Raw genomic sequence first — 14,520 nt, 5'->3', positions numbered from 1 at the left:
GTAGATCTTCCCCCTGATAGCCACTGTTTTCTTGCTTCTCCTGCTTCTTCATCGTTGTTTCGTTGCGACATTGCTTGGTGAGTGATATTCAACAGTAGTTTTTTGAACTCCTGTGAAGATTCCATAAGTTTCACGATAATTTCCAGCAATCCTTCGTTGGATTCTTGCCATTCCATCGAACTTCTTCTTCTTTTCCTCCGCTGTGTTTCCTCTTCGCTTTCACTATCTGAGCAGCTAAGAGCTAATCCCCTTTTCTCTTTTGAGATATCACTCTCTCTTGTATTAAATTTGCTATAATACTTTTTTGTACTATATCCATCTGTCCCACTCTTCTTAGAAGCTATCTGCTCCTTACTGCTAGTTTTAAAATACTTCGACTTATCGTACCTGGCTCTATTGACCTCTACCAGAGGCTCCCTGGCTCTGACCTGTGATAAGCAGGGATCCTGCACAGCGCTCTTGATCGATGCCTTTTGTACTGGGGGATCCTCTTTAACCGCGTTAACGAAAGACTTGGGAAGTGCCGGCCATGTTGCTGGTTTAATGAACCTATCATACTCGTTTTCTAGTTTATTTTCCTTGCCAGCCTGGATTCTTTTAGCTTCATGAAACGACACATTCTGGTATGCCATAATCACCTTGATGTCTCTGTTGTCCTGAAAAACCGGACAGCCCTTGTACGTGGATTTATGTTCACCACTACAGTTTCTGCAACAAGCCTCTTTATTACAAGCGCCATGAAACTTATCTCCGCATATTGCACATCTCTCCTCGCTTTTACAAACAATCTTTGTATGTCCATATCTATAGCATTTATAACACTGTTTGACCGCATCAACAAAGGGTCTAACCTTGATAAAACCCATATTATCATATATGCCTAACCTATCCGGTAATTTATTGCCTTTCATTGTAATAACAATGTTGTTCATCTCTTCGATGACAAATGATTTACCATCCTTATCAAACTTTTTCCGAGTCATTTTTTCCATTTGAATAACCTCTTCCTTGTTGACTAGTTCGTCCCACAGCTTGGGAATATCGAACGGCCAGTTTACTATTACTCCTTTGCACGAAATCGATCTATTATCAATATAGCCCTGCATGAATCCTTTCAGTTCTTTATCAATATTCTCCAAACACAAGTTAGCATCTATCATATTCTTAAACTTAAGCCTAGCAAGGTGTTAAATTGATCCATGTCAAAAATGTCTGGAAAACTTTTTATCTTATGTAAAGCATCTAATATTTTTAACTTATTCATTTTTTTATTATTACACACACCTTGTCGACACACAACTTGCAATGGACTATTTTATGACCTTCGAAATCCGACATGAATTTATCACAGCCCTTGTTTAAAGCACCTTGGTCATTCTTATATATATCCTTACTACCTACTACCAAATTACCTTGGTCTTGTACATACACTTTGTGCTGCCGCTCAGTTACCTTACCGATATCGTACGTTTTATCCTTATTCAAAGAATCTTCCTTATTTGTTGTCATCACTTTACTTGTATCTTCCTCTGACAGCTCCATCTCTACATTGCTGTGTGATACATCTACCACTAACATCTTATCTCCTCCGTCCTTTCGGCCCAATTCTTTGTCCATTTCTTTCAATTCCTTGACACTTGCCACTACTGACCCGTCAATTATTATTTTTTCTTTATCTTTCTTGAGCACGTTCTCATTCTTTTTCTCCTTCCCGCCAAAATCATTCTCCCCTCTAATCTTGCCATAACCTGAACTGTCTTTCGGCATATCGCGAAATTGGACCCCCCACCGAAGGGGGGCTCAAATAGAGATAAACTTTTCCTTAACTAATCTCCAGCACGTTCTACCACCCTCCTCTATCGTACTTCAGCCTCCTCTATCTCGCAGAATATCTTTATATTACAACTATTTCAGCCCGTCAACGATAACACGTCCGTATCCATCTTTCCGTATCCATAACGATCTTCTCTTTCTATCTCAGCGAGTTATAGGTTATGTCAGCGTCAAACGAGAAGATTCTATTTGTATTCTCACGTTTTTATCTTGAGGTACATAAAAAAACAGTTTACCTGGTGTTTTAATAACAGTACTTTTACATAAAGGTACAAAACACGCTTTATGTGTCTTTGCTTTACTCATTTTTTAAAATAAATGATTGTTTCAATGGTTAAAAGTATTACTTTACTGCGGTGTGACGTCACACGGCGTTCGGGAAGACTCGGTCGTTTCCGGACCGTTTTCGGCATTTTAAATAATGCAATATTTTATTATTTATTTTCTCGGTTATTTTGCGTTAAAAAATTACGAAAAAAAAGACAATTAAAAAAACATACAAATTATTTAATGCATTAAAAAAAAAAATCATGCAAATTCCCTATTAATATCGGAAGAAATTAGGAATGATCCTACACTTAGTAACGTAAACATGGTTAAAAAAAGTGATAAAGCAGACAAGAAAATGATGATGTTAAGGAAAAAGGACAAGACGGATTCAAACACTGGAAACACGGAGATGCTCATGGAAACGGATCAGGAAGGTTCGAGAAACAATGATGAGACGCAATTAGTAAACAATGTACTAACAGAAGGAAGAGAAAGTGAAGAAAGAGAAAACGATGGAAGAGAGAGTAACAAAAGAGAAAGCAACGGAAATTTTACCTTCAGGGAAATAATATACGTCAACATCAAGGGTAAGCTTGTTAAAAAGGATCGTAATTTAAGAAAAGAAGAAATTGCCAAAGAATTGTCGAGTAAATATTTCGAGCCAAGGTTAAAAGGTTATAAAATAGTATGCTGTAAACTTACTAGGGAAAACATGTGCGCGAAGAAAGGACTAAATGAAATAAAAATTCGAAGCTTGTTGCATGGCATTAGATGCACTCCAGATAGCTTAGAGATGGATAGGTTTAATCTAGCTAGGCTTAAATTTAAAAATGACGAAGAGGCAAATAGATGTATAGAAAGGTTAAATAAAGAGTACAAAGATAAATTACAAGTATATATAGATAATAGGTCGAGATACTGTAAAGGGGTAATCGCGGATTGGCCGTATAGTATAGAGGAGCTTTGGGAAAATTTAGTTAGAAAAGATAATATTTTACAACTAGAGGTCATGAAAAAAAGGGTTTATAATAGAGAAACGAAAAAAATAGAGATTAAGGAAACAGATAATATAATAATTACAATAAAGGGAAACAAACTGCCGGAAAGATTTTCGATATTCGAGGGCTTTGGTAGCTTAAAGGTAAGATCCTACGTAGAACCAGTTTGTCAATGTTTCAGATGTTTTAAATATGGTCACTTTAAGAATAACTGCAAATCCAAGGACCTTTGTGGAAGATGCGGCAGCACGGCTCATGGTCCGTGCGATTTTGAATACAAATGTGTTAACTGTAAAGGGAAACATAGGGCAACGGATCGAAAATGCCCTATATATATTAAGAACAAGGAAATAAAAATAATAATGGCTAAAAAGAACGCAACATATACAGAAGCAATTAAAATAATAAATGGCCAAGATGCAGAGGAACAAGAGTATGATAAATATAATAACAGAAAGGCATGGCCTACAATAGATGAGAGACTAAGAAATAAAAACCCAGTAAATAGAGAAAACAATAATTACGAGAACAACGAAAGAAGGACATATGCAAAAGCTGTAGCAAACGCAGGAATAACTAAACCAACAAATAAGGATGAGTATTATAGTAGAACAATAAATAAAATTAAGGAGAATGAATACGACAGAAATAGGATAGCAAGAACAAAAGAAACAGAAATTAGTAGACTACCAATCTGGAAAGAGAGAAAGAAAGAGGATTATATAAGGAAAAATAACAATGAGGAACAAAGGAGGGAAATAGAAGAAGGAAATAATGAAAACAAACAAAACTATCAAAACATAAAAGAGGTATTAGAAGAAGAAGATTGGAGGAGATTCATTAGAGAGCAAATTCAAAGAATAGTTCAACAAGAAGTGGAAAGGATATTAGGAAATAAAAATACATCCACAGAAGATATTATACTGAGGAGGTCAATGCAGAAGGAGAAGCTTGTAATAACTACAATCCAGTAAAAAGACAAAGAACTTAATAAACAATTATGAACAAGAAAGAAAAACTTGAAATAGATCTATGGAATACTAGAGGATATATAGGAAAAAAAGAGGAAGTGGATGAATATATTAAAAATACAGATATAACTATAATTACGGAATCTAAAGTAAAAGATCACGAAAAAATAAAAGTAAAAGGATATAATATAATTGGTGTGGGCAGCAGAGGTAACAGTGGAGGTATTCTAATATTTTGTAAAAAAAACATAAAAATAGAGGTAATAGAAGAATGGAATAATCTAGATGAAGACTTCGATATATGTGGAATTAGGATTAAACATGGAAGTACAAATATGAATATAATTGGAGTATATAGAAGACCGAATAAAAGTGTAAACCCAAGAAAATGGACAAAAATAACAAACTTTAATAGAAAAGGAATGGATACATTAATAATTGGTGATTTTAATGCAAAAAATATATTATGGAACTGTAATAACACAGAACCAAATAGAGAAGGTTTACAAGAAGAATTTTTTAATGCAAGATTTTTATGCGTAAACACAGATACAATGTCTAGACTAAATGACATAAATCAAAACCCTTCAAACTTGGACCTAATTTTTTCAGAAACAAATGTCATTGACAAGATCGAATATACTCAAGCAAAAGATACTTGGGGATCGGATCATTTTCCGATAAAAATAAAGATAGAAAATGAAGAAATCCCTTACATAAAAAAAACGAACAGAATAGCGAACAAAAAAACGTGTTGGAATGAATATAAAAATATATTGGAAAAAAAGTAGAACAAATAAAAGAAGAAATTACAGGAAAAGACTTACAAAGTAAGTATAGTACACTGATGAAATATATTATTGAAGCGGTAAAAGAAGCCTCAGGCAAGAAGGAGAAAGAGAACAACACCTCTAGAAGAAAGAGAAGAGGAAATCTAAATATTAACAGAAGAAATGTAAAGAAGAAAGAAAGAAAACAACATGCATTGTGGTGGGACAAGGAATGCTTCGAATTAAAAAAGAATAGAAGGAAAAAAATGGAAGAATACCGAAAAAAAGGAAATATTCATACTTATGTGGAGTATAAAAAAAGTAGAGCTATAATGAGAAAAACGATAAAACGAAAAAAGAGAGAGTTTCAAAAAATTTTGTAATGGACTAACAAAATATAGTAATATGGCATACGTGTGGAAAATGATGAGGATCTTTAAAAAAGGAAGAAATAAAGTAGAATGGAACAAATGGAAATTTGGTGAAAGAGAAGAATTAATCCTGAAGGATATAGAACAACTAGCAGCCCCAAGTGTGACATTAAAAGTAAAATTACCTGAAAAAGAAGAAGATAACATACTAGATAAGGATTTTTCAAGAGAAGAACTGATGAGAGCAATTAAAATGATAAAAAAGGATTCAGCTCCAGGAAAAGATGGAATAGACTACAAAATGATAAAAGAACTACCAATAGAAATTCTAAAGATTTTATTGGAAATATTGAATGAAGTTTGGAAAGGTAAAGGGTTTCCAGAAGAATGGAGAAAATATCAAGTATTCTTCATCGATAAGATAAATAAGAATAAAGTAAGACCAATTTCGTTATCTTCATGTATGGGAAAACTGATGGAGAGACTAGTAAATGAAAGACTGATATGGTGGATGGAAAAGGAAAGAAAATTCAACAAATTACAAAATGGATTTAGAAGAGGAAAATCATGTATTGAAAACTTAGCGAAAATTACGGCAGATGCAAAAACGGCAATATTAGAAGGAGAATACTGTTTGGCAGCTTTCCTAGATGTATCAGCGGCTTATGATAACGTGCAATTTCACATATTAAAAAATAAACTAATTAGAATGGATTGTCCTATAAGAATGTTAACTTTTATAGATATATGGTTAGGAGACAGAGAAGTAGAATTTGTCGTCGATGGGGAAAAAACAATAACTAAAATAGTGAAAAAAGGATTACCTCAGGGATCAGTCTTAAGCCCAGCGCTTTAAGAAGTAAATACACATGAGATAGATAAGGGTTTAGAGATAGACGTAATAGATATGGAATTCGCAGACGACATAGGAATGTATGTAAAAGGAAAAAACAAAAGAGAGAATAAAAGAAAACTAGAACAAGCAGTCAAAACGATGGCAGAAAATCTTAGTGCAATAGGTTTGGAATTAGAACCTCAAAAAATCAATTTAGTAGAATTTAGCAGATACGGGACTATAAATAAGGAAATGTTTATAGAACTTCAGGGAACAAAAATAGAATGTAAAAAAGAAGCTAGGTTTCTAGGTATTAGGATAGATAACCAACTAAAGTTCGAAAGTCACATAGCAGAAATAAGGGCAAAAATAGTAAAAGCAAATTATATTCTTAAATATTTGAATAACATAACGAGAGGGTCTGATTGCAACACAGCTTTGAATTTATACAAAAGTTTAGTCCGATCTGTAGCAGATTATGGCTGCTTTATATATGCACCTAATTTAGAAAGATTAAAAATAAAACTAAAAAGAGGTCAATTTTTAGGATTAAGGACAGCCCTTGGTTATCGAAATAGTACTCCGACAAACGTAATAATCGCGGAAGCAAAAGTAGAAATGTTAAGTGAAAGAGCCCTGATGTTGGCAAAAAATTTTTGCCTGAAGGTCAAAAAGTACGGAAGCGAAGAAATTAAAAAAAGTTTAGAAAACCTATCGAGAGCAGAAGCTAAAGAACGATTGAAATTTCCACAAAAAAAGAAAAGTACGCTTACAACGGCATGGGACGAAATTAAAAAATATAGAAACGAAATAGGAGAAGAAAAAGAAACTTATGAACTATGGGAAACGAATTACGAGATACTAACGGAAGAAATCAAAACGGATTTAGAAGTGGGAGAAATCTACAAGAATAAAACGGAAATAAAGGAAAAAAGAAAAATCAAAGAGATGAAATACAAAAAAGAAGACTACGAGTTGATAGATGTATTCAAAGACAAATATAACCAGCGAAGAACATCAAATTCATATACACGGATGGATCAAGGATCGAAAGAAACCCAAGTGTTGGAGCAGGAATAGTGATAGAAGAAGAAGAAGATGCATATTATACAAGTTTACCAAAAAACTCGTCAATATATACAGCAGAAGCATATGCAATAAACGCAGCTTTAAGGAAAATAGAGGATAAATTGGAGAAGGAAAATAAAGATGAAGAGGAAATGATTATAATATTATCAGATAACCAAGAAGTAATAAAAGCAATTAAAAACAACAGATTAGACGTGTACAAAAATAAATACATATAGATATCAGAAGGAGACACCACAAAATGAAAACAAGATACAATAAGAGAATAATCTATTCATGGATACCGTCTCACAAAGGATTCACGGGAAACGAAATGGCGGATAAATTAGCAAAGACAGGAACAGAAGAAGACAATAATACGAGTATTGAAGTACCTATACAAGATTATATGACAATATTCAAGGAGGAAGCAAAAAAGAGAACACAAGAAAAAATAAAAAATGAAGCAAGCTATAAAGGAAGAGACTACTTTAGAAGATATTATAATGAAGAAAAAAATTTCTACACATGGATGAACAGAATACGAGCAAACCATTATAATTTGAACGAGTCCCTAGCTAGAAAGGAATACATAGCGACACCTGACTGTGAATGTGGAAACTACGTAGAGGATATTAATCACGTGGTATGGGAGTGCAGAAAGTATGATGACCAAAGAGAAACGTTGAACGAGGAGCTCGAGATCAGAAATCTTAGAGGCACGGAAGACATCTTTGAGATAATCAGGAGGGAGGATTGGATGAAGATTTCAGTGATATTCAAATTCATTAAAAAATTAAACAGGATCATATAAAGTGGAAAACTCTTAAATACGCTATATAGTCCTAAGGAGGGACTGAAAACGTCTATAACTCCAACCGGAGTTTACAACCCCAAAAAAAAAAAAAAAAAAAAAAACACTCACGCGTAAACGTAATAATAAACAGTAAATAAAATAAGTATAATAGTAATTAATCGTCGCGTCGCGTAAAGAGTCACGGTCGGTCTCGCTCCGCGCGTACTTCGTACTTACCGTGTCTTTCGAGTGCTCTCGAGATAAGTCAAGATAAATTAACTGATGAATAGGAACTGACTGACAGCGCGCTAAACGAACGCACTGTCTACACTGCACTGCACTGCGATACTAACGCCGCTAGCCGCCAGTGTCGAAAAAGTGAAAATGACGTTTCTCTGATAATCATAATAATATTGAGATGAGAGACGGTCGACGTAGAAGCAGTATTCGTATTCGTATCTTAAAAATAAATTTTCACATTTGGACTTTGCGTCGCAATATCTCCGCTCGTAGGGCACGTAGCGGAATATTATGAGAAACCCCCCCCCCCCTAATTGGACCCCAAGCTATCGATCAAGCCTACTTAGAACTTGATCGTTCACTCGTTATCGAGATCTCAACATCTCGAGTACTCGCAACCCGTCGCGTCGTGTAAAAGAGTCACGGTCGGTCTCGCTCCGCGTGTACTTGGCGCGAGACACTACCGTGTCTCTTGATAGAGGTCTTCAGTGATTTTCGTAACGCGCAGAACGATACACCGGGAACACGGGAGGCGCAAGACACAATCACGAGCGCGGACATTACACGAAACGGACTCGCGGTAACGGTTTTAGCCACAAATCTATCGCGATCTCCAGAAGCTCGCAATCGCGTCTTTATCTCAATTCCGCGGCCACGATACCATCACGAGGCCCTTCGCTCTCGCTGTCGATCGCCATTCGATACGCGGTCTCAAAAGACCGTATGCGTCGCGATGTTACAACGTTTTTCCCGGACGAGAGCGTGCACCGGAGGGCGGCGTCGTGGCTTTACATCTCGATATTAATTACTGCGGGCAACCTTCACCGATGTGATGTCTCCTCGTAGGGCTCCTCGCCTTCACCTCGTACGGAGGATCGTTGCAGCGTAACAGATTTTCCCGACTTGGGGTGGCTATCGCGTATCTTAAGAAGAACGTTCGGACTCGCCGATGAACGACCAGAGAGTGTCTCGCTAGATTTGCTCGATAGCGGAATCGATGCGACACCCCCTTCCCGAGGGGCGTGCTAACAAATCGGGAGCGAGCTTGTAAGCTCGCGCGGTATCGTAACGCAGGATCGTCGCAAGGGGATCCTTTGGAGGCGCGCAACGGTCCCTCGGCGGCATAGCGATTCCTCCAATTTGTTCCTGGGCAGCGGACTGGACTTTGTTCTGGCCGGTGTGCCTCCGATTTGACCTCGGGGCGGTGGCCAGCCACCCCGTGGGCCGGTATTGCGTGGAGGTAATTTGCTAAGGCCGGGTTTTCCCCGGTACCTAGGGCCCCGCTATCGACGGCTTTGTCCATCGCTGCCTCATTCGCCGCACGCCTGCCGCGTTGCTCTCGCCGCCCGTGATCCATGTAGCTTCCGCTCTCGCCACTCCTCCTCGGTCCTTGGTCCTCCCGGACCCCTCTCGTTATCGGTACTCCCTCGAAGACTCGCCGTGGTGTGGGTGAGGCGCCGCGCGCATTATAATTACACATGAAAATAAAATAATAGTCAAAACGCGAAAATAATATCAATTTTTGGCCCTTGGAGATCTCGTCGTCGCCTCTCTGGCTCGTCCCTGGGCGCCAATTTCCACGCCTTGTGACGGCGGCGGGGCGCTGCCACGAAGCGGCGGGCCGCAACGTCACAACACCCCACCCCAAGAGGAAGCATACCGGGTGCGGTCGCCCCCTCAGCCACTCGCCCTCCGGGGTGAGCATAAGAGCGCTTTGCGATCGAGATCTCCAGCTCAGGCCTCGGCACAGTGGAACGAACACAAAATGAGACGTCATAACACAAAAAATGTAGTAAACTAACAACTACTTTTAGCCTACGAAATTCTGTTCCATCCCCACGCCTTGTCAGACCTCGGAACTCGTAACTCGGGGACAGTCATCTACCGCCCCGTCTTTCCCTTTCGGATTTATCGTCGCGATACAAGTCGGACCTTCCTACGATTGCCTACGACGGCGAACGCTTCACGCTTGCTGTCGACCGCCTACCTACTCTCCTTAACGTCATTTTAAGCGGGAGGTTAACTCCCTTTTGGGGGCCGAGTACGCCGGCAGTACTCGGCTAAGTTTTGCTACGTCGTTTCGACGAGCGGTCCTAATGCGACACCAACGTAACATGACGTGTCGACCGCATAGCGGGAGCGCGGTTTAATGCCTTATCGTGGCGTTATTACGTGGGGTCAGACCAACGCGATACTACCGAATAAGGGTGACGGCGGTTAGCGGCAGGATTCCTCACGACCCGTAAATGAGCAAATAGCCGGAGGGTTCGGGGGGGGGGGGTAGGGTTCTATTGCACCATTTTGATTCTTTTACCAATTTATTCGCCTTGATAAAGGCGTTCGTACAAAAATAAAAGATCGACCATACAAAAGGTTTTCCTCGGTACAATTAAAAATGGCGAGAAAAGAAAAAAAAAAGAAAGAATCAAGTGGGCGCAAAAGTCTATTCATAATGTGGTTTTAAATCCTTAACGTGGAATGAATCGGCAAGTTCGTATATTACCGGCGACAGAATTCTTAGTACGGTGAAGGGACCATAAAATTTGGTCGCTAATTTTGTAGACACGTGCTGAGCGGCGGACGATAAGACGTGCTGTCGTTTCAACACTCGGTCGCCCACGGCGAACTGACGGTCTTGTCTACGCAAATTATAATATCGAGTTTGTTTTATTCGCGCAGTCTCTAAGTTTTCGACAATCCAGGCCCGTAACTAGTGGATTCGTTCCATCCTCTCCCTCCAACTGGTGGGAGCGGAGCTCTCTACCTCGACAGCAGCGTTTGCTTGCCCGCGAAACAGATTAACAGGTTGGGGTTCCCTCCCAAAATTCAGAAACGCCGGGGTCGCTTGAAACGAAGTATGGTGCGCGGAATTATAAGCAAAACGAAATTCGTTAATGTTTCGGTCCCACTCGCGGTGGTCTCGACCCAAGAAAGCCGTAATCATAGTTTTGAGTACGCGATTAACTCGTTCGACGGGGTTCGCCTGGGGATGATAAAGCAGTACCGTCGTATGCTGAATTCCGTACTGTGTCGTTAACGCCTGTAATTCTCGGTTTAGAAATTCCGTACCATTGTCGGTTAATAAGACGCGTGGTGCTTCCCAACGAAAAATAACGAGGTTTTCGATAGCCTCTCGGATATTTTTACCGGTTGCTTTACGTAGCGGACAACACTCAATCCATTTTGTGAACAGGTCCTGCATCACGAGAAGGTACGCGTGCCCCGATTTACTGGGCGGAAGCGGCCCCATAATGTCAGCGGCGACAACCGTCCACGGAGTTTCAATCACTCGTTGGCCCATTAATCCCGCGGGAACATCCTGTTCTACTTTTGCTCGCAGGCACGCGTCGCACCGGCGCACGTACCGGGCGATATCGTTGAACATCCGCGGCCAATAATACCTCATCGCGACACGGCGATAAGTTTTCTCAACGTCTAAGTTCCGGCTTGAGGTGGATCATGGTTGGCGCGAATAATTTCATCGCGAGAGTCCCTTGGTACAACAAGCTTCCATTGGTCGAGGTCATCTACGGTTTCGTTAATTACGGGATGAGGCCTACGAAAATATAACCGATCCGGGTTTTGCCGGATATTCCCTCGCACCTCCGACACTTCGCGAAACGAATTTACCATTGGGCGCCAGACGCGTCAACGCGCGTCCGCGAAATCGCGAAAGAAAGCCAACACGAGACGCAAAGCGAGACGTGCGGATGTGCGAGGGATCGGCTAGCTCGACCTAAGGGCTGGGGCGGGGGTGATGAAAAGCGGCGCAATATTCGGCGGGGGGGACACGCCATAAATAAGGTTCCGAACTCAAGCAATTAATAAATCAAAATAACATTTATTCATTAGAAATGCGCGCGTGAAACATATAGGGGCCGATTCGGCTTCGGCCGGTCAGGCAAATCATATAATCAGTCGCGCGAGCGTCCGAGATGAAACAAAAGAAATAATGATAGCGCGGACACCAGAATAAACGAAGTACGGCGTTATCGTATAATAAACGCGCTGAAGGCGCTGCGGTTAGATCAGAGAGATACAGTATGACAAAACTTACAACTAATATGGAACATCAACAGTAAACACGAAATAATCGCGGAAATAGAAAAGAAGATCTCGCAGGAAAGATTGCGAGAAGACGGTACCTCACGCTCGGAGCGCGTGAACGCAACGCCGGGAGTCGCACGAGAATTCTGTCGCCAATTATCTTAAGCCTAACGCAAGTATAGCTCGTGGCGTAAGCCACGTCCCAACGTAATGAGGGCCGAACGCACCACGATAACGCGAGATTAATTTCGGCGCGATCGCGAGGAGACGCGGAATACTATAACAAACGCGAAAATACGGACTTAATCTAACGCGAGAAATGGCCAAAGGTAGCGCCAGTCATTCGAACAAAGACAATACTGTCCTCAGTGATTTCCGAACGCGAAAACGAGACGCCGAGGCAATCGGCGTAGCGCGAAATACTGGAAGGAACGCGAGGAAAATGTGCGGGATTACCGCGAGCAATAATAACACGCAGTCACCGAACAACGCATCCGAACATAACTACCCTAACACGCACGATTCTCTGAGGCAATTAGCCACTCACAGACGGCCGATTAACGCGAATGATGTGCCGACGCGGGCTACAATGCAACCTACGTAATATTAGGTAATCCGATACGCCGTGAACACGGAAGGCGCGAGGCACAACCACGAGCGCGGACATTATACGAAACGGACTCGCAGTAACAGATTTCGCCACGAATCTATCGCGATCTCCAGAGGCTCGCAATCGCGTCTTTATCTCAATTCCGCGGCCACGATACCATCCCGAGGCCCTTCGCTCTTGCTGTCGATCGCCATTCGATACGCGGTCTCCAGGGACCGCACGCGTCGCGATGTTACAACGTTTTCCCGGACGAGAGCGTGCACCGGAGGGCGGCGTCGTGGCTTTACATCCCGATATTAATTACTGCGGGCAACTTCACCGATGTGATGTCTCCTCGTAGGGTTCCTCGCCGTTATCTCGTACGGAGGATCGTCGCAGCGTAACAGATTTTCCCGACTCGGGGCGGCTATCGCGTAGTTTAAGAAGAACATTCGGACTCGCCGACGGACGACCAGAGAGTGTCTCGCTAGATTCGCTCGATAACGGAATCGATGCGGCACCCCCTTCCGTAGGAGCGTGCCAACCAATCGAGAGCGAGCCTGCAAACTCGCGCGATATTCGAACGCAGGATCGTCGTAAGGTGGATCCTTCGGGGGCGCGCAACGGTCCCTCGGTGGCGTAGCGACTTCTGCAATTTGTCCCTGGGCAGCGGACTGGACTTTGTTCTGGCCGGTGTGCCTCCGGTTGCCCTCGGGGCGGTGATCAGTCACCCCGCGGGCCGGTACTTCGTGGAGGCAGATTGCTGAGGCCGGGTTGGTCCCGGTACCTGGGGCCCCGCTATCGGCGGCCTTGTCCATCGCTGCCTTTTTCGCCGCACGCCTGCCGCGTTGCTCTCGCCGCCCGTGATCCCTGTAGCTTCCGCTCCCGCCACCCCTCCTCGGTCCTTGGTTCTCCCGGACCCCTCTCGTTATCGGTACTCCCTCGAAGATTCGCCGTGGTGTGGGTGAGGCGCCGTACGCATTACAATTTATACATGAAAATAAAAGAATAGTCAAAACGCGGAAACGGTATCGACTTTTTGGCCTCTGGAGATCTCGTCGTCGCCTCTCTGGCTCGTCCCTGGGCGCAAATTTCCGCGCCTTGTGACGGCGGCGGGGCGCTGCCACGAAGCGGCGGGTTGCAACGTCACAGTGTATATTATCTAAAATTAAAAAACCTATACTGCTAAGAGATTAACAATAAGTGTAACATTAAGTGTAACAATAAGTGTAACAATAAAAAGACAATCAATGTTGTGTCACACACAGTGCGGAAGGTGACTCAAGAGCCGGGGGATTTTAGGTTGAAATCAAGCGGTGGTAAGCAATTTTTCTATTTGTAGTTTTTGTATAATTTCTGAACGAGAACGCGAACGGGGGAGAGAGAGACCGCGCGAATGAGAAGACGCGCGCGAACGGGGGCCGGGAGCGAGCGAGAACGTGCGAGGGAGAGATAACGCGAACGGGAGCGAGAGAGACCGCGCGAACGAGAAGACGCGCGCGAACGGGGGCCGGGAGCGAGCGCGCGAGGGAGAGAATGCGAACGGGAGCGAGAGAGACCGCGCGAACGAGAAGACGCGCGCGACCGGGGGACGGGGGAAACATCTACGATGGAAAAATAACGCGAGCAGGAGCGGGCCGTGTGACGTCACGCGGACTCCGCGGCGCGGCAAAACGCGGACCCCCTCGCCCCGCTCCGCGGCGAAAACGCGGTCGCCCCGCGGCGCCGGAAA

This window comes from Temnothorax americanus, unplaced genomic scaffold (genome assembly GCF_048541705.1).
Source record: "Temnothorax americanus isolate GAGA-0224 unplaced genomic scaffold, ASM4854170v1 Scaffold190, whole genome shotgun sequence".
NCBI classification, from domain to species: Eukaryota; Metazoa; Arthropoda; class Insecta; order Hymenoptera; family Formicidae; genus Temnothorax; species Temnothorax americanus.
Note: the sequence above shows the minus strand (reverse complement) of the source record.